Below are 27,866 nucleotides of genomic sequence, written 5' to 3'. Positions count from 1 at the left end.
TAATAAAAGACATTAAGGGACGATGTGAATGATGTATAATCTTTGTAAAGTGCTTAGGAATAGTTTGGTGCCATATAAATAAAGCATAATAACTGGGTAATATAGCAGGTTTTTTCAGCAATTTGATATTTTCCAATTTATTAACACTTTACAGATTGTGGTTTGCTGCTCTGAACACTCCATTTTGCTCTATGGGGTGTTAGTGGGGATTAAGGATTTGATACAGAATATGTTTTTTCCAAGTGATGATTATTGTTACTTCTAGGTAAAAATATCAAGCTGTGATAAATTGTAACCAGAAGGTGTTTGAATTTCAAACATTTGTGCATATTGATCACTGGAAAATTGGTTTGAATCGATCAAAAATTCATGGAAACAATTTATCTTTGAAAATTTGATTTGTGATGAGTAACCAATAAAAATAGATTTTTATTAATAGATTATTAATAGATTAAATTAGTAATATGCATATTATGATGACCCAATGTTGCTACATGCTATTTCCACATTTTTTAGGTACAGGTATAACAAATTCTGCCTACATTTATACATTTAAGAAGGACATTAATGAGCTGGAGATTGTGTAAAGACACTAAAAGGAAAGACTGTGAAGATTGGGGTTGTTTTCTCTTTAGAAAATGTACTTATAAGGGGGTGTGATCACTTTAAAGAGAACTACAACTTAACTAAAGAAATAGACTAGACATGTTGTACAGTATGTTTTAGGCCCAAGGCAACCACAACCCTTTAGCAGGGCAGTCCAAGTAGCTCCCCATCTTCTTTTCTGCTGATACACTGCACCTGTTCTGTGCTGCTGTCACTTACTGAGTTTAGGGACCGACTCGCAATATAAATGTCACAAAATAAGGATGATTAGAAATTAATTCAGATTTACATTACTTGGTAACTCTAACCCCAGTACAATTAGCATCAGAATATAAAAGTCAGCCCTGTAGCATAAGCTTATGTATGTATAACTTCATTTATAAAATGCTACAAAGATACATAGCACTGTACAATTTTAACAATATACATCATTTAACACAAGGAGGACAAGTGTTATAATAAATACAATAAATAAGTATAAATACTATATGGTGTGAGACATGGTAGGAAGGAGGTCCTTGCCCCATAGAGCTTACAATCTAAGTGTTTGGGAAACATACAGGCACAAATTGGTGCACAAGGTATGGGCATTTGCCCTCAAGCGCAGGACTAGACAAAATAATGTTTTAGTGCTCCAGAAGGTAGCATCTGAGTTTTTTCTTAAAGAGAGTGAATAATTGTTCCCTACAGATGAATTCAGAGATAAAGTTCCAGAGGTAAGGGCCGGCGAGATAGAAAGGTTAAAGATAAAAGAATAAGGGCATGGATTAGTGTTTTAGCAGTAACTTGTGAAAGAAAGGGGCGTATCTTGGCAATGTTGCAGAGGAAAAAGTGGCAGGTTTTGGCAGTGTTACTAATATGGTTAGAGAAGGAAAGAGATTGGTCAAAGATAACCCCAAGGTAGCGTGCTGAATTAACAGGGTTAATGGTCATACCATCAATGGTAATGGTGGAAGGAGGAGAAAAGTTTGATCACCTACTATATCTTATAGCATCTTGTAGACAAAGACCATAAAGATATTGAAGAACATCATCTAGAACGGGAGCAGTTTCTTTAATCCAATATAAATTGATAGATTTTTGGGTAGCTGCCGTTATTAAAGAGCAGAAGTTAACTGTAATGTTATCAGAGAAGTCAGGAGGTGAGTCGTTTTCATTTACTTAAAGGTAATCTCTAAGATCCAGTAGTGTAAATTGAGAAATTTATTTATTTTAAAATAATAGGGTTGATTCACTAAAGGTCGATTTTTTGGTGTTAAAATTGACGAAAAAAAACCACGCGATTTGCTAACGTATTATCGCATGCGTTAATTCCCATATCGAGTGCGTTAATTTACGCGCAACTGCATGCATTAATTTTACCGCATTGTGTTAATTTGCGCGCAGCAATAATACTAACACATGATTCACAGACACTTAGACGCGCTAAATATCGCATTAGTCTGTGCGAAAATGAACACCTATAGAAAAGTACAGTTCATGAGCCTTTGGTAACACAATATGGACTTTGCAGTGTTATTTATTTAAGTCTGTGTTGGCCCTAGAGTGATGCAGCCTCCAGTTTGCAGGGAAAAGTAGTTTTAACACACTTTAGTGAATCAACCCTAATGTCTCTTAAAGACTTCTGTCTTTTTTAAACCCAATTTAACTGTGTTAAAGGTAACTATTTAAATAGACATAATTGTTTTTTCTGGTGTTGGATCGCACATAAAGGCATTGAGATTGGAGTCATTGCTGTGTTAGAAACTTTTACCACAGAGAGAAGAGGAAAAAAGTATTATTAAACATCATCGTACTGGTAATATAAAGAATCTAGGATCACAAGATATAGCTGTAGGTACTGTAAAGACTGAAGTAGCAAGCTAAAGCACTGAGTAGAATAACAGTCTTTAAGGGAAAGGCCTACCTGAAGGTCCGATGGCGGACCAGGAGAATAAGAAAAAAGCCAAACAGACTTGAGTAGCATGATGTTGAAAACAGAGCAGCATAGATCAATCAGCATGGATTGGCACTGCACTGAAGAAAAGTATTGCATTATAAAACAATTCCCCTCTAAAAAAGAAAAAAAATCTTTGTATGTCATGCTCATAGGCTAGAATACTGTTTTTTTTTTAAAGCTTAAATTATTAATACCTGATACTGTGCAGATGTGTACCGAAACAAACCTGAATATAATGTTCTTTAAGGTTTCTATGAAATTCATATTTTTTATGTCCACATCACAAAATTTGACAAATTTCTTGTCTGGAGTTTCTTCCTTATAGCTCAAGAAAGTTGAGTTCATCATCCCTGTGGTATAATGTGTACGTTTACAATAGCATCTAAGGACATAATCAGGAGCAGCAGTCACTAAAACACACACGCCATTTTAATCTAGGTTTTTTTGACAAACCACCATTAAAATGATGAACTGCCGAATCAATGGCACTATAATTGGCTGTTGCAACATCTTAAGAGGGACTCTTGCAAGGCTAGATCTCCCTGAAGGACCTACACTTTTTGGGTAAATGAAGACATAAATGTCTAGGTTCCACAGAAGTAGAAAATGTAAAAAAGACAGAATGCTCTGGGTTAGCACATTAGCAACTGTTTGTACTGGTATCAACTGTCTCTTGCTGGACTTTTAAGATAAAAAAAAATGACAAAAACAGCCAGAATCACCTGAAGTGTTATATATGAGATTATATATGAGAATATATAAAATGTAAAAGAGGAGCACACCCTTGAAAATAAATCAAATGCCTGGGTGCCATTAATATATAGTTACATTACAGCACTCTGCAGGTCTTTTTAACATCAACAAAATGTATGTATTTGTACAAAAAACAAATGCTTGGGTCACTGACTGTGACCTTTCTCAAGTGAACAAACCAAACAGTGACCAAAAGTCTTGAGAAAAATTTCAGTGAGTGACCAAAATGTTGCAACATAGTAAGTTAGATTGAAAAAGACACACATGCATCAAGTTCAACCTTAATGCCTATATATAACCTGCCTAACCGCTAAATGATCCAGAGGAAGGCAAAAAAAACCCATCTGACCCCATCATTCAACTGGAATATCTACAGAATAAACATATAATTTATGGTGAGATAACAATTTATCCACTCCTATGACTGTTGGTCCAGTGTGGCTCACTTATATGAGCACAGTAAGAAGAATGATTAGAGGTTTCATTGGTATATTCCTCCTTAATTCCTGTATTTATTCATGAGGCCATGATCACTCTTCCATATGCTGTCAGAAGGTGCTTTGCTGTCTCTGTGTTTTAGTGTTCCTTAATACTGAATAGAGATTCCAACATATATATGAATAACTGCATAAGGTCAGAGCTGCCTATTACATCTTTGGACTGATTCAGATACAGAGAGGTTCACATGGCATTGGTTCCAAAGTGCCACTTTTAGTAAGTTCTTTACTAAAAGGTAAATGAGGCTTCATAGGGGTGTCTATTGATTTCCACTGAAATAAATAGTGAGATTCTATATACAAGCACTAAGGCATTTTTGTGTCACTAAGGCTGATGTCAGACGTGGCGTAAAAACGCTTGCCGAAAATACGCCCTGCTACTGTAAAAATCGCCTACCTTGTGCCTACACCCGAATGAATGAAATATGCTTGCCGAAAAAATACGCCCTACGTCTGACATCAGCCTAATGCTATTTTCAATGGATTAATATGTAAGTCATGGGCAGATACATATGACTTGATAAAGGTGCCTAGAAGTACCGAAACATTGCTATGTGATGTATTTTTCTACAATATATTGCATCTGATTTTGAGTGCTGGGTCTTTTTGGATTTTTTTGTATTATGAACCACATACAGTCTGGTGAGTTTGACCTCATTCACCTAATTTGGGTGACTTTGTGAGTGCTGTGTATATATATATATATATATATATATATCCCTGATGAAAGTTCCAGGAAGGAACTGAAATGTTGGAGTAATAAAAAACCTTATTAAGTAACTTTATTTTTCTGTCTATTTTTGCGTCATGTAATCGTGAAAATCCCTGTGAGTGCCGTCATTTATCTGTTATATATTTCTTGTTTAAAATATTTTGAAATGTATGAAACATGCATATGTATTGGAACATACCTTTTCTTTACAGGCTGTTTAGTTTTTCTTTGCTCTAGGGAACTGTGAGTAGTGATATGTAAATTTAGCCTTGTAATAAGTCTGCCTTTTCTTGACATATATTTATTCTTTGATATTAGCTGATTTTTTTTAAATTCTGTATATAAACTTTTGATTATTTAAGCAATGGCATCATAAAAATATATATAATTATATATACTAGTATATTATATTTGTTATAAAAAAGCTTTTTCTATTTTTTCCTTAAATGTCTCTCTTCCTCTTACTAAGACTTTTTCCTAAATATTATATTTTTCAGAATTGTTGTTAAGAAGGAGACCAACAATAATGCTACAACAAATCTTTTTATAAATTGCACAGTGTTCTTCTCTAAGACTTATATTCTTTCATGTTAATTTAAAAACAGACCCTAAGTTTATTTCAAGTCTGGTCCCATAGTAACCAATTAGATGCTTGCTGTCATCAAGAATACAAAAAGGTTCTAGAACTGAAAATGTTTAATATGTGTTATACAGAATCTAACATTTCTTTATAATGCTCACATGTTATTTGCTCCATACTGGCATATTTGGACTAGAGGAAAGCTGCAGCAGGACTCCTGTATATGATAAATGAGCAAGTAAATGTACAGTGTTTGGTAACATTATATATAAAAGGTCACTACATGCCTTTTTATTCTTTCTTTGAAAATACCAAGTTTATAATTATATATTCTTGCAGTTTCCTAGCTTGTATAAGGTGCCATAAAGGTACCCTTGTGTCACAAAAAACCCTTCAAGTTTGTTTCTAATGTTTCGTCATTTTGATTAAACTCAAACATTTTAGTTTTTTCAAAAGTCTGTAGGTTACAATTTGTTTCCTAACTTTTGCAAGTGATGTTTTGGAAAGTCGTAAACAAAGCTGTTTAGATATTTTCCGTAAACAGGTTGCATTATTTTTGCTATTTTCCGTTTCAGAAGAATCACGTTGAGTTATTTCAAGCTGGTTGAATGAGTTTAGAAAATCGCAGCAGTTGGCAAAATTCTGTTTGTGTATTATTAGCCTGGGGCTTTCTGGATGTTTTTTTTTCCGAGATCTGCTAACCACTACCAAGAGCGCAGCTATTCTATAGTAATGGAAAATAAGAAACAAAATGTTTAATCTAAATCCTTTTAAGAAAAAAATGTGTATAATATACAGTAGTTTTATAAAATTAATCCATTATGCCTAGATTCAGCTACTGCATATTGCTTTTAACATTGTTATAATGTCAGTTATGATAACTGTGTTAGTTATGGAGATTAAAAGGTCATGCCTGTCTTTATTATAACAGAGGCCAATGAATTGAGGGACATTACATCAGAGTGCATAAATTGATTACAAATTTTTAATTGCTTGCCTTTTTTAGAATAGATTACAAATTTCTACTACAGCAGCTGCCAGGCACCTGACTACAGACACCCCCCAAACTTTGTGGTTGTAAATCTTTTGGGCACCCACCTGATGCATTAACTAGACAGTGCTCTGCGCCTCTTTTTTCTGGTAGACGTCACTGGTTTGTTGTGAAACCATGTAGCATTTCACTCTGTCATACTGCATATGGCACAAGGTGGTTTGGCAAGATGAAAGAGCCCCAGAAGGCAGCAGGTTAATAGACGTCTGTGTCTTTATCAGAAAAGTATTCCAGAAATGGATAGGAATATTTAAAATATATCTTTCACCTCAAGCCCTCTCCTATTACTCTTATAGTCTGCCATTCAAAAAGCTTTCAATTAAAGATAGATATTCACTGCCATATCTACTTGTTTAGTGACCTTGCACATACAGAGTCAGACTGGTCTGATCCAATTATTGGTCCTGAGCCAACAATTGGATCATACACTGGGGCCTGTTGGTGGGCCCCATATACAGGCCAATAAACTGCTAAATCGATAGCTTTTATCAGTTCATGTTTGGCCACCATAATTAGAACTTCTAGCAACCAGATGAATTTCCAAAGTGGAGACCTGCAAATAAAACATTAAATACATATTTATTGTACATAATTGATAAAAAAAAATACCAGTCGCATGTGGTCGACATGATATACATATATATACATATACCGTATATACTCGAGTATAAGCTTATCCGAATATAAGCCGAGGTACCTCATTTTACCTAAGAAAACTGGAAAAATGTATTGACTCGAGTATAAGCCTAGGGTGGGAAATGCAGCAGCTACTGCTAGGTTTTTTTTTTAACTGTCTATACTGTCTAATAACTTCTATTTGTGAGAGTGCATCAGCCCCACTAAATAGATAGGAATTTGCAAATATCTACTTTCCTGCTATAATGCATTCACAAAAATATATGTCCTTTATATAAGTTTAATAAGCAGAATATGCATAAGCAATCTGGCAAGACAGCATGCTACACAGACTAGTTAAGTGACATAAGCACACATGAAAGAAGTCACCTGCTCAGTAGAAATGCTGCTTCTGCTGCTATGAGCAGAATAAAGGCAGGAAACTTCTTTCTCAAGAGCAGGCAGTCTGGCCAGTGTAGTGTATGTAGGTCTGTCCCAAGCCAGGGCCAGGGATACACTGATTCTGTATTACCAGAACTGGATATTGATGCAATTAAAGCTGCAGGTAACAGGTAGTAATATTGCACATGTGCAGCTTTCACACCAGGTAGCAGCAACTCTGGAAACAAGATGAGCGACTAAACTGCTCAACAGAACCGGAACCTGTGCGTGCAGTGCTTTGCCCTGTGCAACATTACGGGCAATGGAAAGATTGCACAATGTGCCAATGCGGAAGAGCCCTGCCTGCTGCCTCTCAGCTCTGCCCAAGCCGCGGGTTAGCGCTGCCTGTACGGACCTACCTGGGGAGGGGGGAATGGGGCGGCTTGTTCCGTGAGGCGGGGAGCGGCCAGTGCCAGGTATCGCACAATGGCCGTATCTGCTCCGCCGCATCCCAGCCTGGTGGTGAAGTTAGTGATGACTGGGGACTCGGACGTTAGGAAAACCTGTATTCTCACCTGATTTACACCGTGGGTGAGTTTGCCGGCTATCCGTGCAGTCGTGTGACCGTGCCTGGGAACTAGAACTCCCACAATCCCTCAACAAAGGCAAAGTTACCGTATATACTCTAGTATAAGCCGAGGGCCACTTTTTCAGCACATTTTTGGTGCTGAAAAACTCGGCTTATACTCGAGTATATACGGTACTAAATGTTAATTTTTTTTTTTTTTTTAATTATAGTTTTTATTGTGATTTACAGCATAACAATCCACGACAGCACCCTTGTATTACATTCTTATTTAACAATGCAGTTAAGTCAAAGAGTGCACAATCTTTTGCTAATTTCAGTTCTAATAATGGAATAACAGTGCATAGTAATCGTAACCGGTGTTTCAAGATAGGGGTTTTCCATCTTTGAGGGGTAATTTAGTTCCCCTCGCTAGATTGAGTTTTTTGGGAACCACCTTGGCGGATAGTTTGCTGATGGATAGTGGTGGTGTGCCGTCTGGATTAACCAAATTGAACAAAGATAGTGGTATATATACTTAGTGGAAAAGGGTAAGAGAGGGGGAAACAGTAAAGTATATATATTAAAACCATAACTAAGGAAGGAAAGGATAGAAAGAATGAGAAAGATTATAGGAACATTCTGCTCATTCGCTTTATGGATTAGTCCAATTTAAGTCCATGGTCTTGTTATGTGGATACATCCAGTGGCCATCAGGATGGAGTCTTCCACTCCTATTCAGTCTGTATGTGAGCATCGGGCCGAAAAGGGTCAGCTGATGAGGTGGCGCAGCTAGGCTTATTCGCATCCATGATGCGGCAGTCGGAGGCCGGGGGGGACAAAGGCCAGCAACTAAATGTTAATTTTAAAATAAACTGTCCTTTTAATGTAGTTATTATAAAGTTATTGTGGTCAGGGTATGTCTCATACCTCCCAATTTTAACAGCTCAACCCTCAGTCCCGGATTCTTACTGAAAAATCCCTCATTTCCCTTTGATCTTCTGCACAGAATGCTAAAAAAGATACAAAGTACCTCAAACTTAACTACTTTTGGAAAAGAGCCCAGAAAACTTAACAAGCTACCCCTGCACTTAGATACAGTTGTAACTAATAAGATAAATACTGTAGGTCTCTTGGGGGAACTTGCAGCTTAAAGAGCTTAAATGTTTTTTGTTTTTTTTAGCAAAACTGTGTTGAAACTTTAAATAACCTGCCACATTTTGTAAAATGGGAGTTGTTTTATGATCAAGCACACCAAGGAACCTATAAAATGATTTATGCTATAAGAAAGTGGTGTAAAATAAATGGCTTCTTAAAAAAAAGCTGTGTTTTCTCCCTACATATACCTTCACATCATTCACCGCAATCCCTGAAATCATTCTTTTAAATAACTAGTCTTGGGGTTTATAAAGATTAATATTTTGTTTTACACCGTCTAAATGGTCATTTGTACCACTATTTTACAGAAGCCAATGGGAAATATAAGATGGCAAGAAAATTCCAGTGTTAGAAGCTCTGACGAATGCCCTTAACACAGCATTTATCAACCAGCCATTGCCTTATAAACTGGGATTTTACACCGGCTTTGCAGTCACCTACACTTAATACACTCCTTGTTAAATGCGCTGTGCCTCAAATTACAAAGCACCCATATTTATTAAAACAGCCTAACAATAAAACCTTTTTTTTTTTTTTTGCCAGAGGGGCCTCTCTACCAGATCAAGCATCTGAGTACATAGAGTCTAACTCGGTTACTTGTATTGAGAATTAATATCTATCTTCCACAAATTCCCCACTTGAGCTAATTTATACACAATGAAATTATGGCAGGGTGGGATTTATTAAGATTTGTATTTTTGTGGTTTTATATTTTTTTAGAAACTATGACTAAATTTATTTCCACAAACATCAGCCATTTATCAAAAATCCAAATTGAAAAAGCCCAAACAGGAAAAAACCCAAAACCACGAATGCCAGCATAAAAAAACCCCATAAACCTCTAAAACCAGGAACCAAAGAAAAGGGACATCTGCCTATTACTTCTACATGATCTAATCAGGTTTTAGATGGCATATTTTTGCATTTGGATTTGTTGCAGGTTTGTGTTTTTGCTGCAACAAATTCTATTTTTTGGCATCAAAAACCTAAACGGAAAAAACTAAGCAATAGTAAATGCCCCCCTAAAAGTTATAAAACTTTAAAGAGTAATTTTAAGTGAGTGGACTCAAAAGATAGGAAAGTGACCAAAAATGCATAACTTAGCATCTATTAGATTTGCATTTTTTCTTCACAGAGTGAAAGAATAATGGAAACAAACATCAGATGGTTTGGAAGCAATTAGTGTCACCTTTGTCAAAATCCTGTTCATAAACAAGGGAAATATTTGGCAACATGGTGCACCATATGTACAAATTCCAAACAGACTGAAGTTCAAAGACTGGAAGAATTCACATCTAACATTGCTTTCCTTTTATTAGAGACACTGAAGCTTCATTAAAAAAAAACTCTGCCATTGTGGATGTAGATGCTTCATTTGCAATCACTAATTGTGTAAATGTGTGCACAGTAACTAGTGTTAGAAAGTTGTACTGTACTCATAGATAGGTGTGTAAAAGAAGCTGCAACACGGGAGATTTTCTTTTTAAGGAGTTGCGAATCTGTCACTCCAGTGAGGAGGAACAGATCAAAGCATTCATAGTGGCCATGTGTTAAAATTCTCTTTATTTTTGTCATAATTTATGTGCATATTGCTTAACAAAATTTAAAAATTAATGTGGATTAAACTGCCCAACAGAAAGAATTTTCATATTGCATTTTATATTATTGTATATTTGACAATATAAATCATCAAAATTCTGTGGTTTAGTTTGCAGACATGAAAACCATGACATGCTACATTATGTTTATTTAAAAATTACAAACTACAGGTATGGGATCTGTTATCCAGAAACCTGTTATCCTGAAAGCTCCAATTTACAGGAAGGCCATCTCTCATAGACTTATAATAGTCATAGACTATTATAATCAAATAATTTGCATTTTTTCAAATGATTCCTTTTTCTCTGTAATAATAAAACAGTACCTGTACTTGATCCCAACTAAGATATAATTACCCCTTATTGGAGGCAAAACAATCCTATTGGGTTTATTTAAAAGAGAAGGAAAATAATTCTGGCATTTTACTGCCAAAAGATTGGCCACATTAGTGCCACCTAGAACAATATATTTATTCTGCAGAAAGCTTTATCATACCTGAGTAAAGAGCCCTAGAAGCTTTCTCTGATTGCAGCTGCCAATAACGCTTGGTCTTCATAGCTTCCTGCTTGCAGTCTAGCCATTATAGCTCAGATTACACATTCCTAACGGTGGGGGGAGTGAGTTTTATAAATTCTTAAGGGAGGGAGCAAGAGAGAGGAGAGAGCTGTGCAGACTCTGGCCCACGAAAAAAAGGAGACAAGACATCCTGTTTCTTTTGATAGAGGACTCAGAGATAGAGTGCAGCATTTCTGTGAGTGCTTATGGCTGTATTTACATGTTTAAATTATTTTTTAATAGTCTGTGTGATAATCCAAATTACAGAAAAATCCCCTATCAGGGAAAGCCCAAGCCCCAAGCTTTCTGGATAACAGGTCCCATACCTGTATATATACCCGACATGCTTAATCACATATATATATTTTAACATTTCTAAATAACATCATAGATCCAATTCCACTGTGTAGACTTTTAGAAAGAAAATTTCAAAAAAATATTCTTTAACCCTTTATATCCTTTGAAACATAAGTCAATCAAAACATATAAAATAACTAAAGTATTATTCATTTAGTCAAGTTAATTGTTTAGCAGTTGCCTATTCATACTTAAGCATTTCTTTGTTCTTGTATAGTTGGCAAAAAACCTGAAGAGCTGTGTGTAACATTCTCAAGGTCTCGTCTGTTTGTTGCAATGTCATCTGAGATGAATTTTAAAATTTAATGTAGAGACACAGTAGCTGTCAGTTCTCTGTTCTAGAAAGCAAAGCATAAAGCATTATTTTTCTTTATTAAGTGGCATTTCACCTTAACATTTACTTTTATTACAATGTAACTAGTAGCTTCTAAGACAATTGGCAATTTGAATTTTTGGTTTTTAAAGGAATGAATATTTTTTTCTGCAGCACTCATGTTTTGATTTCATACTGGAATGGAGTTACAAGGCAGTCAATTCACAAAAATGATAACATTGTACAAAATAATTCCCAGCAAGCTCTGCGGAAGAGTATCAGCCATTTGCAATAATATGGTACGCTAAAAAGCAGGGCAATGACGTAACAATGGTCCATTTGTGGGCCTTAAGCTACACACCAGTAACACTAAAAATGAAAGGTAAGTGAAGAGAATAATGAAGGATAATATGGCAACCTTAGTTTTAGTTTACACAGAGACAGGCTTGTGCAGCTTTAGTTAAAAAAACTTTTCAAAAGGTGATAGATTCTCTTAGTTAGAATTAGGGTTACTATATTATTATTTCAAATGTAAGTTGGAAACAGCCAATGACTGGTATTTGTGCATGACAGAAATACAATGTTGGAGCAAACACCCAGAGATCTATTTATCAAGCTGTATAAAATGTTTTACAGCATGAAAACAGTGTTATTTATCAAACTGAGCTTGTCTCCTCACTCAGGATTTAACACCGTCCATCACCATTTCTAAAATCAAAAAATCAGCAGGTATCACATAGCTAAAAGTGATGAAATTTATAAAGGTGTGTTTTGATTTACTACAAAAATATACACCATTAGTTAACACCATCTCAGAGCTGGTATAATCCATTAGTCAGTGGGGCTGTAGCCTGAGTAAAAAATGATGCAATTTATCAAGGTGGGTTATTTATTAAACTTTCTGTGCTGAATTACTCTGGATATATACTCCATCATATTTCTACATTAAAGTTGATGGGTCAAGTCAAAAGTAATAAAAAAGCACAGTCATTGTGATACTGGTTTTCACACAATACTTTACAGCTGAATTTTACGCTCAACTTGACATTCATTACACAGCTTGATAAATTCACTTGATTTTACACAGCCCAGCATGAAGTTAAAGATGGAGACATGTGGTGTGTTCTAACACTACATTTTTTGCACAGCTTAATAAATATGCCATGGACCTATTGCTTGAATGGTTAATATGAATAGAATTCCCTGGAGAGTTAGGATACATCTCTAGGATACATCGTCCAAAAATTGTCGCCAGCGTCAAAATAATTGCAGCGGGCGACAAAATAATAGTCGCAGGTGAAAATTTTTTTTGCCGCACGACAGTTTCGCGCATCTTTTGAAAGATTCGTGAATTTTTCGGCGAAGCGAAGCAGAACAGATTCGCTCATCACTACATATTACTCTATATAATGGTGATAACTTATTGAAAGGGACAGCCACAGGCTGAATGTAAAGTACAGCCATATTTGTTGCTGTCCCTATAAAGGTGTCAGTTTTGAAGAGGTCTTTGTTCTCTTTTATAGTAATATAAATAACCTTCACAAGGGCTCATTTATTACAGCTCCAAAAGCATTAAGGATTTAATATGAAGCCCCTATTGAACCCATCTGGTGAGCGCTTGTTTCTTCCGGGCTTCTTGTTCCAGAAAAAATCTAGTGCATGGAACCGATGTTCCCTCTAAGGTGTGTGCTCTTGTACACGCACACAAATATTGAGGCCAGCGCATATAACAAATAGTGGTACGCACAAAGAATTTTGTGTGAAACACAACATTTAGTATCTATTTTGACCTGAGCATAATCTTTTTAAAAATGCACACAAAAGTTTAAAATGTGCGCAGAAAATAATTTTTTTTGTGCACATAGCAGAGAAGGAACTAGAAGGAACATTGCATGGAACATTGGCAGGCACAAAGCAGCCCTGAAAGTCTATGGCTGAAAAGCTGAAATTAAGAACAGCTGTTGTGCTGCAGTATTAAATTTATTTTGATGAGCAGCACACCAATGGCATATCTTGCTCTAATGGTAGGGCAATAAGTTGTGATTCTAGTAGAATTTAGTTTGTGTTTCTTATTTCATTAAAAAGATTGGCATGGAGAAGCTAATTTGAAATGATTATGAGCAGTTACATTAAAAAAAAAATGTAAACTCCCCAGAAACACAAGTTTGACTTGTTAAATGAACAATAATTCAAATTTCCATTATGCATTAATAAATCTTTTAAGTAATTTGGTGGGGTGGAGCCTGCACTCAGCAAAGATCACTGCTTCGTCTTTTCACTCTGCTGAGCAACTCTGAAGCTATCATCTGGCAACTAAAAGCCCTGAATACCCTCTAAGAGGGAACTATAACAGAAAGAACAATTTGGAAATTGACAAGAAAATGACCTAATCTATTATTTAACAAGAAATCTACAGTAAAATGCAGGTACAATATGTGCAGTTACCTTATCTACCTATTATTTGGTTATAATAAAAATATAAAAAAGCTTTAATGAATTCAGCTCTATTATTGTTTGATTTGCAAGAACTTCCAAGAAAGTCTATCACCATTATTAAATCATTTAAGTCAGTATTAATGGTATTTTTTACTTTTGTTTTACAGCCTGCTACTATGCTGGTAAATATATTATGTGTTTTATCTGGGTAATTTCATAACACCACAAGCTGAGTGTTAAAAAGATAAAAAGCTATTTTATAGGGGAGTTCCTGCTTAAAATATTTACCCTTTTTTGTTTGAATAAAATTCTCTTATTATGTTGCAATTTAAAGAAATACTGTCATGGAAAAACATGTTATTTTTTTAAAAATGCATCAGAACTTCTCCAGCAGAATCCTGCATTGAAATCCACTTTTTAATAGCACAAACACATATTTTAAATTTAATTTTTACATTTGAAGCCATATTCTTCCTTTCCCAGGGTGCCACAGCCATGTGACCTGTGCTCTGATAAACTTCAGGCACATTTTACTTCTGAGCTGCAAGTTGGAGTGATATCAAGATATCAAGGTAGCAAGATAGCAGCTCCCAGTAGGTATCGGAATAGCATTCATAGTAAGAAATCCAAGTCCAACTTGGGACTCCTCCAGTTAAATGGGAGTAGGAGAAACAATAGGTTACCGGAAAGCAGTTCTAATGTGTAGCACTGGCTCCTTCTGAAAGCTCAGACTCAGGCACAATGCACTGAGATGGCACCTACACACCAATATTTGTTGGATAAAGAATAACATTTTAAATGGTAGAGTGAATTATTTGCTATGTAAACAGTGTAATTAAAAATCATGACAGATTCCCTTTAAGGAAAGAATTTAAAATCAAATCTCCAGTATAATATTTAACTGAAAGTACTATTCTGAATATCAGTCAACTGCATAGATTTCTAATGAATATTTTGGACTGAGCTAAAGTTATTTCTACAGCATAATTTGATACTAAAGCTTAATCTTACTGCATTGTAAGCTAATTTGATTAAAGGACTACACTCTATTTTTCATCCATACCAATGCCAGAGTACATTGTATTTCACAACCTGTCTGTACAGCAATATATAATTTAATTTAATTACCAAGCAGCGAGAAGGCACTTGAAACAATATTTATTCTTTGCTGACTAAACTATTGAACACCAAATGCTTTTGGTGTTCAAATAAAATAATGGTGATGTGAAAATGTATTATTGACACACAAAAAATAGTGTCATTTCTTTTAAATGTACAAGTTATGTATGGCACATGTGCCAGGTCTGAAATTGTGCAGGGATACCTTGGAGTCTGGAGCAAGATGGCAGTGACCTGCACTGAATGAAACAACCCCAGGCTGGTGTACTTTTTAAAGATGAGTGCTGGCCCTGATATACTGTAGGATATAAGCGATTAGGGATACTGGAAATGTCTAATAACCTGGCTTCCCTTTCTTTTTTTTTTTTTTTTTTTTTTAAAACCCCACCTTTAGACATTTTCCTTTGATAGTAGTATGAGCAGTATAGGGGTCAGTCCTGCCATTAGTTGAAAATAAGCATTATCTCTTAAAAGGAGAATATGACAAAATGTTAGACAACTCCCAGTAAATATGCAGTATGCCACCTTTCAGGCTATGTACAATATTCCTTACTTACTGCTCATAGTCTGCTACTCTTCCCTGCCTTCCTTCCTAGTGTAACATTAGCCAGCCCAGCAGAGGCTACATGGAGCTGAAATTACTGAGGGAAAGCAATGCAGAGAGCTGGAGAAGGTGCTGCTTTACCTTATTAGTAAGATAAGCACACATATATTCATTTATATATTATTTATTTTTATAGTCTTGTACTATATCGGAATTGTAGGAGTGCTGGCAACGTTTTAGCTGTAATAGATTTCATGTTGAGCTCATATAAATTAGAAGTACACCCATGAGTTAAGTCTGAAGTGGAAACTGATTCTTTTGGGGCTATCTAGAATAATTTTTCTAGGAAATGATAGGGAGTGATAAAGGATTGGGGTGCTAGAAATATGAACTCTGTTAAGGCTTATGGGAGAAACGTTGAGCTGGAATTGGTTATTGTGGGGGGCTTAGAACTAGAGATATTAAGCTGATAATGGCTGGACTGGCTGGGAGTAGTGATGGGCGAAATGTTTCGCCAGGCATGGATTTGCAACGAATTTCTGCATTTCGCCATTGGCGGATTGTTTCGCGAAACAATGAAAAAAATTGCTGCGGAAAAATTTGCAGTGCGTCCAAAAATTGTCGCCCGCGTCTAAAAAGAATATACGCGGGTGACAAAAGAATAGCCACGGGCGACAAAAGAATAACTGCGCGACGCCGTTTTGCGAATCTTTTGAAAGATTCACAAATTTTTCGGCGAAGAGAAACAGGACAGATTCGCTCATCACTAACTGGAAGTTGACAGAAAAATGCAAGAGACAATCTGTAGAACTTAAAAATGAATGCTGGGAGTTGATTGTAAGGCAGCTGTTGGTTTAGAATTAATCTCATATTAAGTGTTCTTAGAGAGACAGCATTATGGAACTGAACAGAGTTAAAAAAAATTTCAGCTGTAAAGGACCGATGCCACCAAAAAATTAATGATTTTTTTTTTGTGTATGAAGGGTACTGTCTATGGGGCACTGTGTATGAGGGGTACTGTCTATGGGGGGTACTGTGTATGGTGTGTACTGTGTATGGTGGGTACTGTGTATGGTGGGTACTGTCTATGGGGGCACTGTGTATGAGGGGTACTGTCTTTGGGGGCACTGTGTATGAGGGGTACTGTCTATGGGGGCACTGTGTATGGAGTGGTACTATCTATGGAGTGGTACTGTCTATGGGGGCAATTGGGGGCACTGTGTATGGGGGTACTGTGTTTGGGGGCAAAATTGTTATAACTGACTACCTTCTCTCTATATTTGTATTTTATATGTAGGAGTTGCTATATTGTTTTCCTTAGGTAGTACATTATGAGGGTATAGCACATTTGCGTCTGATCCTGCCATTTTAACTATATAAAAGGAGTTTGTTTTTTTTTTTAATGGGGCGTGGCCACAAAAGTGGGCATGGTCAAAAAAATTGTCGCGCTGCGCGCCCAAATATTTTTGGCCCTCTCTTCATTTTTCAAATTTTGGGAGGTATGCCCTGGTCCCAAACATTCTGGATAACAGGCCCCATAACTTGTACAACACTGATCCTTGTAAGTTACCTTAGGAGAGATTATGATACAGACATCATAATTAAAAACTTAAAAGACAACTAAGGCTTACCAAAGAAGTAGGCTAGAAATGCTACACATTATGGGGCTGATTTACTAAAATTCGTTTTTTCTGGCCTTGAAAATCGTATAAACTCAACATGTCATAAATTCGAATGAAACTCGATCATTGCTGTATTTATAAAATGGCACACTAATGCTTAAATCATTTGTAGGGAAATTTCAAGTTTACAATCGAAAAATCGCAAATTTTTTGAGTTGAAAGTATTGTGAAAACAATGATGGGATTAACTTCCCCTTGAAGATGCGTGAAATAGAAAACAATGATAGGATCAACTTCCTCTTGAAGCTGTGCGAAATAGAATAAAATTATGGGATTAACTTCCCCTTGAAACTTGTGATATGGTTGTGATGTGAAGGGGTGCAAGTATAAGGCAATAATAATCCAGCCTTAATGTACTGTAACTGCTTACCTGAGACCCTGGGTCAGTGCTCCTGTTAGCTGAAAACTGCCCCAGCGAGGAGTACTACTGTAGGAGCTCCACGCCACCATCTTCTTCTTTCTTGGTCTTCTTTATGTTCCAGTCCTGGTGTGCATACACAGTAGAGCGACAAGCTGAATTTACAAGCAAGAAGACAGATTTTCATCCTAATTTGCATGCACACGCTTCCAGCACCGGATTTCTCATTTGGGCACCCCAAGGCCGCCCTTGGTTGACGCCCCCACCACGCGCATTTAAATTCACATACCAAGCAGTGGGGAGAGGTCCCCATTGCTCCTTATGAGAGCAAAATTTCGGTGCGGTGGGGCATGCCGCCCATAAATGTGTGCCGCCCTAGGCCCGGGCCTTTGTGGCCTTGCCACAGATCCGGGCCTGCATGCTTCACTGGGCTGCAGCACAGAAGAAGCATATATGATCCTCAAGGTCTCAAGCGGGCACCCACCCACCATTTGGCACTTACCAATTATTAAAACTCCTTTAAACACTAGGCAAAAAGGCATCAATATTATTCAGTGTTTCTTAACAATGTAAATACAGGTAAACAGTTTGATTAAATAAGACTAAAAACATACTGATTTTCATTAATTTAGAATGACTGATAGCCAAAGAGATTCACATTGTTGCTTAATCTATAGCTGTTTTGCTCATTTGCATTTACTGTATAATAATACTTCTGGGTCTCATTTCTAAAATTACAGAAGCTAGACAGATGCCTTTGCAGCAAATTCCCAATGTACTATTATTAACAGTAAAATCTTTTTCTTTAACAAAATAGGTTATTCATCGAGAACACATTTACATCCACAGAACTTGAAGGCGCTCTTACACAAGTGTATGTAGTACCTGACAAATCAATATCAACATGAAAAACCACTTTCTTATCTTAAAGTCATAGCTTAAAAAATGTTCTAGTGTATTTCTCTGCATAGAACCTGATATAAACCAACAAAATTGTTAATGAAGATTATTCTGCTTTCTGTTTACATACAAAAACATTATGTATATGTTTTGAAAATGCAGAACTTGGGAATGCGGCTTTTATGTACAATTGGGTTCTCTTTTATCATAAAGCTGTTATGCTTGTTGTGTTGTGGAAGATAAATGTTTTTCAAGAGTATTTGGTGTACAGGGTAATAAATCTTGTCATTATGACAAGTCATGATAAATTATGAAATGTTGCCTAATCTATATTCTATAGGCTCAGTTTAACAAAACTTTGCAAATCACTCAATTTCACAGTTGTAAATTTTATCTAGACCTATTTTTCAGCATAAACAGAACTCTCCTTTTACAAAAACAAGGAAATCTTGTTAAAGGTTGTATGAGTTTCAAATATATGTGTATACATATATATTAAAAACTTTAATAATTTTTTAGATTTACCAAGATTTGATTCTATTCTCAATTCTCCCCAGAATTGAGATTGCATTAGGCTAATTAAGGGGTAGATTTATCCATGTTTGAGTTTGATTTTACTTTTCAGGATTCAAGTTTTTTGCGCTAAAAAACTCAAATTCTAAATGTTTAAAATAAACTTTCAAAAAAACCTGAAAACTTGAAAGTGAAAATTTGCCATCTAAAAGCTTTGCAAGTTTCTACAGAAGTCAATGGGAGTTGTCCTAGGCAAGGAGTGCTTGCCATTTCTTCGCTATCTGGTTTTAAGTTACACCCTTCAGAGTTATTCTGAAGTATTGAGTTGAGGGGTGGTGGGTCCGGGGTTTTTACACCCGGCCAGACAAGTCATTGGGTGAGCTTCTGAGTTTTGTGAACTAGAATTCACAAACTCAAAAATTAATAAATAAACCCACAGAAGTTACCTAAACGTCATGTAGATTATTTTTCAATGGCAGGGCTGCTTTGTAAGAAATTGTTCCTAAACCTGACTGTCCCTTCTCAGCCTGTCAGTTATAGCTTCTAATGCTAACAGCCTCCTGCTGCACAAATATGGCAGCCCCCTCATAGAGGAACATGGGGGATCAGATAATGTAAAAGCATCAGGCAAATACCTTTATGGCAAAATTATATATATATATATTACAGGTATACGATCTCTTAGCCGGAAATCCGTTATCCAGAAAGTTCCAAATTACGGAAAGCATATATGGTCCTCAAGATCTCAAGGCCATTTCCCATAGACTCTTTTATAAGCAAATAATTTCAATTTTTAAAAATGATTTCCTTTTAATGTAATGTAATAATAAAACAGTACCTTGTACTTGATCCCAAGATATAATTAATCCTTATTGGAGGGAAAACAATCCTATTGGGTTTATTCAAAATTTAAATGATCTTTAGCAGGCTTAAGTTATGGAGATCCAAATTATGGAAAGATTCCTTATACGGTCCCGAGGATTCTGGATAACAGGTCCCATACCTGTATATAAAAAAAAAGTTTATTTTTCTGGCACTACAACTTTCAGAAGAGAACTCCACAACTTAACAGCTATAATTCTAAAATACTTTTTTTTTTAATCTTAAAAGGAATCTGCTTTTTCTGATCTCAGTGGATGACTTTGTGCCGGCAGGAAGGATATTCTGGTGAATAAAGTATCAAATTGTTTATTATATATTATTACCTTAAATATTTATATAAATAGCGAATGGTGTATTTGATCAGACACAGGGCCTTGAACACATTAACTTTGCCTTTAAGTACCATATTCTTTGTCAAATCTACAGAATTGATCCTGTAATTATGGCTCCTTTTTTGTGTACACCAAGGGAAATAACTGTGTGCTTTGTCAGAGTCCCCTTCTTGCAAATGTCTCAAGTTTTAATGGAGCTGTACTTTCAAACAACATGTTTTACTGTTATACTAATGTTTTTTGGCCATTGCGCATTTCAAGTGAAATAATCTGTTGTTTGTTTTCTACTTGTATCCTCTTAATGCAGCTTTTTAGTCTATGCTAAAAAGTATCTGGCCCATCTGCCTTTTAGTTTTAAAATGCTTGTTTCATTCATATTAACATCGATACATCTCCTTTCTTAAAGGAGAAGGAAAGGCTAGTAAAGAGTTAATCTCAAGCTGCAGGCATACCTTCAGTTCTCTTAATAGTGCCCTGAAGTCTCCCCATATTTCACCTATCCAGATGATCAGAAGCTTCTTCAAAAAAAAAAAATGAAGAGCTCTGTAAACAAAATTCCCATAACGCCTCACTCCTGCACCAAGACCAAGACCCCTGTACATGCACAGTTTGTAAGACAATGAGGAAGCCTCCTGCTGATTGGCTCAGATCCACATTCCTAAGGGGGAGAGGGAGTTCTTAGCATTCTTGAGGGAGGGGGGAGTGGGAGAGAGGAGAGAGCTGCACAGACTCTGGCACAGGAAAAACGGAGATAAGACATCTTTTATTTATTTTGATAGAGATCTCAGTGCAACAATAGACCTTTCTGATAAAGCTTACTTAGTTTTTACCTTTCCTTCTCCTTTAAGGGACTGAAATAAGGACAATAATGGTTTAATATAATTTAAAATAAATTGCTTTCCTGAAATTTAAGAGTCTATGTTGAACCAGTGTATGTTTGTTTTTTTTCAACATTAATGAAACAATATAAAGGGCACTTTTATCAAGGTGTTTTAGAACTTGTACCTTTGCACTTTGTTCAGGGCTGTTAGACCACTGGATTTCTGATTGGGCCTTAATAATCAGCAACATGATATTATCATAAGCATAAAACCTGTCTCCAATAAGTGTGGTGCCAGTATTCTTGCTCCAGTCAATATCTGGGTATAATCCAACCCATTATTATCACTTTTCCCAAACATTCAGCCTTGTCTATTTGCATCAAAACTAAACCTCTTTGTCTTTGCTTATGTGAAAGGGTCAGTAGTATACTATAGCTAACTTGCCTGCCACCTTACAATCCTGGAAAGTTAAACCTACTTAAATTCAACCCTCTCATTCTTCAATCTATCTTCAATTCTCATTCCTCAACTATTTCTTTACAGTGGGTTTGGAATTATGCTTATTATACAGACAACCCATTCTTCCTTTTCTGTTTTACAACAGGTATAACCTTCAATATTTTTTTTTTGCCAAATTCTGAAACTGAATCCCACATAAAGCTATAGGTCTTTTTTTCAGCGGACTTCATCAATCTAGTTTCCTGAATTATCATTTAAATGTAACTGATTCAGGACAAATCAATCTGAATACCTCAATCAATATTTGCATTAATAAATTCTAAAGAGCATTATGGATTGATCTTAATTGATAGTTGTATAATGATCATTCATAAATCTAACTCCTAGTTACAGGACATAGGGATAATGGTTTTACTTATATATAAGAAACAGACCACTTTATAGAAATACAAAATCACCTTATGCAAAGCCATATGTTCCAAGATCCCCCTAAATATGCAGTTAATCCCTATGACCAGTTATAGAGTGTATTTAAAATGAAGTTAAATGTTTAAAGCTATGCCAAAAGATGTTTTATTCTGCTCAATTCACGGTTTTAGAAAAACCATACATGTGAAATGTCTGAATGTCAACTGCTGTAGTAACCATCTAGCAACATCCTGACTGTGTTCTAGAGTCTTTATCTTCATTGCTTGTGCCAGTCCAGAGTAAGCCATCAAATCTAATACTTCTGTTTTTAAATACTGTCCCAAAATGCAAGCTTTCACAAAATAATGCCTCTATTGCTGTAAATACACAATGGGGGCACATATCAACACAACGCATAATGAGTTCATGTGTTACATATGTTTCATAAAGTGTTAAAGGCATGCCAAAATGAAATTCATTGAAACATTGGGTTGAACATATTAAACTGTTGTGGATAAATAGCATCCTAAACCTACAGGGTGACTGCTTCACTTGCAAAGTAGATGTTTTATATGCTTAAGTGCAAACTCATGTAAAGCTAACATGATGAAATGCCATGTTTTATGTCTTTATTTCATATTTATCCATGGATTAACAAGGTTATACATTTTGTTTAAACGGCATTTTGTTTTTTAATGGGTTATTTACTTTCTGTATTTACTTCCTATATTTATAACTCAGTAGTTTTGTCTTACAAATGTCTATTTTCAAATGAATTTAAAAAATTGAAATGTCCAAGAACCTGAGCATATTCTGGGTATTGCATTATTTGTTTTCATTATCTGTGTGCTTCCAGAGATGATATTAGGACTATATAATACTGCTATTATTCATTACTTTAATAGAAAATGCAATCAATGTTAAAATATCAAACAGACTTTAGAATATTTGTTGAACTACATTTTAAGGACAAGAATGTTTTACCCACATCTACTGGGACATTTGATTTTCAAATACCCATGGATTTAGAGAGTGTTAAAGTGCCTGAAGGAGAGAAATCAAAATGAAAAAGAACTATGCTGCATCTTTACAGAAACCTGTAATTGTTAGGGAGTTTAAATGGTTGGTATGTCAAGAAGAACTGGTATCAATGGGGTTGCTGTTCTCCTCAATAAAATACAGTGAATAAGCTGGTACATTAAATACATTTTCATGAATGATACTGGAACCAAAAAGAACCTGTATAAAACTCATCTAATTCAATTACTTAACATTCTATTTTATACATATCAGGATCAAGGTCAGAAGACAAACAAAGCACCAAGGAGCACAAAACAAGAACACAGCCAGAAGACAAATAGTTACAGAACCAGGCAGAGGTTCAGACATGTCTGAAAGGTCAACAATGGAAGATCAGTCCAAATCATGTCTATATTGGGGCTATGTTTCAAATATTAAAATCTATAAACTAGCAATTGTGCTTGTGATATTGTTATCAGAAAACAAATATTTTATGGTTTGGTTAAATTATTATGCTACTTTTTGTAAAGTAGTTTAAGGGGGAAACATGTCTGTTGTTTCTTTAGATGCATGATGACTATTTATATTTCCTTTTTGGCAAACAACAGACAACTATTTTGCTACGTGTCAGGGTTTCTAGTTATACACACAGCATCTCAAACAGTTTCCCACACAGCAAAGCAGAACCAGTTACCCTTTATCTAAAACAAAACAGGCATTTACTACACTGCTGTATAGCAATGCTCAAAGCCAATTTAATAATCAAACTAGGCCAACATAAACAGAATAACTGAAATGTAAACTATATATATATTTATCAATGTATATATGTCTGCTTATGATGCTAAAACATGATAAATAATCTTTAACTGGCATATGATTCTGTACAGTGACAGTGTTATATAGGTGCCCTTGCAGTAGATGCTGTTAAGGTGATTTCTTTTTTGTGCTTGTATGTGATTTGAAATAACTGTTAATTAGTGCTGAGCGAATTATGAATTGATGCCCACAACCATTTTTTTGATGTGGCTACTTTTTTTTGTTGCGTGCCAAGTTTTGTGGCTGTTTTGTAAAAGAAATTTGCCAATAGCGAAACATGGAAATTCGCTGCGAATCCATGCCTGACGAAAAATGTTGCTCATCGCTACTGATGATTATATATCATATATTGAGACTTAATACTGGACATTAATTTGTACTCTACTTATTATACAACATTTAATTTAGTTGTGTACAATACCATATTACCTTCTAAAGTAGCCATTCAGCCTTATGTAAGATTTTTAAGATTTATATTAGAGCTTAAAATATTTCTTTTTATTTAGTCTTTCTAATGTAGCTTTAACCTTGTGCTTTTGGTCATTAACTAAAACTATATGTAGCAGAAGCAAAGTTTACTGTACATGTTTCTTCTAACAAAAAAACAATTGAAGCCCTCTACTATGGCAGACTGGGAAAAATGAGAACTTGGTGATTCAATGGCCTTTACTAGAGCAAGAGGTTGACACACTACATTTAGAACATATATTTGTAATTACTACTTATGCTTACCTATTCTGAAGAGACATTTGATTAATATAGGCATTCAAAATGAGCTCTTACCAGTTATGGGATACATGGCAAAATAGAACCACCGCGTGTAGTTACCTTTTCAATCAGCCGTTACTATTACAGTTTTAGTTGGTGCAGATCAATGAATACTAAGTGATATATTTATCATGTTGTGTTAAAAGTGGAGTGAAACATTACTGGTGATGTTGCTCATGGTAGCCAATCAGATGTTTTGCTTTGGTTTTCTAACTGTTAAACTCTAATTGGTGATTGGTTGCAACTTTTTACACAGAATGATAAATATACCCCTAACTGTTCAATGGTTGTCATGGGTTACTATTCTAACAAAGTTTGGAAAACATAAAACACCTATGAAATACCACTCCTGTTTCTAAGACCTATTGTCCATCTTTAAATTTGCAAGTAATAAATGAGAGGAGATTTCTCCATCTTGAGATTTGAGTAGCACCTATGGTTATATGCTTTTCTCAGCAACTTTCATCCAAATAAGTCAATTGTCAGTGGCTGAAAGTGTAGGTTTCTAATATATTCAGTTCTTCATTGCCACTTATAAAATAAGATCTAAGAGAATGTTGTTGGATTTCTTGGGCCAATGACGTTGAGATGGTATTACCTGATTCTGTCTTTGTCTCAGACTGACTCCTGTGTGTCTCTTTTGGGAACATTTTCCAGGTTTTTATATGCAACATTTAGATAAGTATCCCTTCTGTAATTTGCTTAGGCAATTTGCTATAACAATTTTCCCAATGAGAGAAAAATAAAGTTTTGGGAATACTTAGGCATCTCATAAAGAATGTATCTGAAAATTAATTAAAGCTCCAGGAAATGAAGTTCACTTAATGGAAACCGTTGCATGTTCTAAATTGTGAGACACCTGTTTCACAAATAATGTGTTTTTGAAGGTCAAGCTACCTTTTGCTGGATAGGAGCCATTGTGTTACAGCTATCCAATACAATAGCTTTGATGAGTGGCCCCTATTCTTAACATGAAGCCAAAATAGTTGATGGGTCTACGTTTGCTAAATGGTCCTTAAGTTAGACACACACATTTTCTGAGAATTTTCAAAATTGATAAATTGTCATCTGTTATTGCAAGTCTCCTAAATCAGAAATGAAAACCATATCCTATTCTACTCAAATTTCTGATGCATTAATGGTGTGTAGATACCCATAACTTGGTTTGTGAATGTTCCATTATATTTGTCTTTCGGGTTTCTGTTGTTTTTTTTTTAATTTTTATTATTCAGGATTCAGATTAGCTTGATAACGTTTGCTTAAAAGTACCTTATATTTGCTTTACTAGTGATAAAGAAGTAGTGGTAACAGCCAGACCTCCAGACACACAGAAGAGCCCATAAGTGTGGTAGCACATACCTTTTTACAGGCAATATCACCTATTACCTAAGCTGCCATTTAATGACCTTGCTGAGAGGGAAAGTTAACCCTTTTTTCTTGAAACTTTCCTCTGTAGACCATTATGCAGTTAAAAAACACATTTTTCTAATGATGATCCCTAAAAAATATGGAATACTCTGATGGCTTGTGCAATGTAATTTTTTTTATATAATAAAGCTGTGATAACCTGTGAGCAATTTCATGATTTTGCTCTCTATATATTTTCATAGATAGATTTTAATAAGAGTTATACTATTCATTATAATCTATTGCTATTTTACCCTACATTCCCAGTGACCGATATAAAAGAACTAATTATGTTCAGTTCCAAGATAACAAACTTTTACATTTAGACAGGTATTGTACCAGTTTATGACTTTTACAGGCACCTTTTTATATGGATATATCAAGACAGAATTATCTGGTATGTCCCATTCATAATACTCAGGGGGGCATTTTTTTGTGATAAAAAAGTTTTTTTCACCATTTATTATAAGATGTTATGGTCATGTAGAAGTCAATGGCAGGAGTCCCTTTTCAACTGGCTAATGCTTTGTGGTTCAAGAGGTTTTCTTGGGGTTTTGATGCTTTTATTTGTTCAACAATACAAAAAAATTGTTCTGCATTTTTTTGTTCATATTTTTTTTTTTTTTTTTTAAAGGCTGTTTTAATAAATCACTTGGCATTCATGGTTTTAGAGAAAATGTATTTTTTTCATGGTTTCAAAAACCTCTAAAACCATAAAAATGAGAATGTTGATAAATGGGCCTCCCCGGTAGATATATGGCATATTCTTCAGTATGGTAATAATGGATATTTGATGCTGTGATTATATTTTTATTATAAAATGCTTCAGTGTCATTCTGTTTGAAAAAATCTGTAGTCTTTGTGCACCCAAATTATCCTGCCACATTATCATATAACTTGTTCAAGGTCACAAGGAACTGATTCTGACATATGAATGATGATTTAAGATGTGTGATTCAGTGCCACAGTCAGATCATTTAACCTTTGAGCCAAGTTCTCCTACAACCTAGTGATTTATTCTTTTACTGGTCTGAGGTAACATTTTCATATGCCATGCTGGAAAAAAAAGTCATTCAGTTTTCCTTTAATTGTAACTGTACTTGGCTGTGTCATTTGTGCAAATCTAAGTGGTATTAGTTCTACTTCCTGTTTATTGTTCTGCATCATTTGACTACTAGCTTGAGTCATGCTGTGACTAAACAATGCATCATTCAGGCACTCAGCAAAGCGTTTGCACGTAAAACATTCTTTCACAGTGACTACGTTGTCATTTTTATGACCTTTTGTATAAATTTATCATCTTCAGCTCTGTTGCATTGTTTGAACATGTGAAGGAGTGACATGAAATAGTGGTTTTATGTGGCTTTTTATTTAATATTAGAAGAATAACTCAACATTACTACACCTTCATGAACATTACACAGTTCCTCAATATGTCTGAATTAATCAAGTGCTTCTGCTCTAAAGGAAACATATATTTTTGCAAAATAATTTTAGAAAGTATTTTGAATCTCTAAAGAATAATGCAAAACACAATATCTCTGTAAATACAAATGCTGTACACTGCCTGTATTGAAGAAGCTTTGACGCCACTTTCTATGGAGATATGGAAAATCAGAAAATGACCTTTGCTTATCACAGTGCCCATTGTTTCTTTATGTGTTATATCTTTATTATTTACCTGTTAAACCAATACACAAAAACATGAATAATTTAA

The 27,866-nt window shown here is 35.3% G+C and overlaps 1 protein-coding gene across 3 annotated transcripts in view; it reads left to right on the top strand.

Annotated features, from left to right (window-relative positions):
• Positions 1-27,866, top strand: part of gpc6 (glypican 6) — a 574,948-nt gene that overhangs the window by 288,708 nt on the left and 258,374 nt on the right. The window lies entirely within an intron of this gene.

The sequence above is a fragment of the Xenopus tropicalis genome, chromosome 2 (genome assembly GCF_000004195.4).
Source record: "Xenopus tropicalis strain Nigerian chromosome 2, UCB_Xtro_10.0, whole genome shotgun sequence".
Taxonomy (NCBI): domain Eukaryota; kingdom Metazoa; phylum Chordata; class Amphibia; order Anura; family Pipidae; genus Xenopus; species Xenopus tropicalis.
This window is presented reverse-complemented; position numbering and strand designations above follow the sequence as displayed.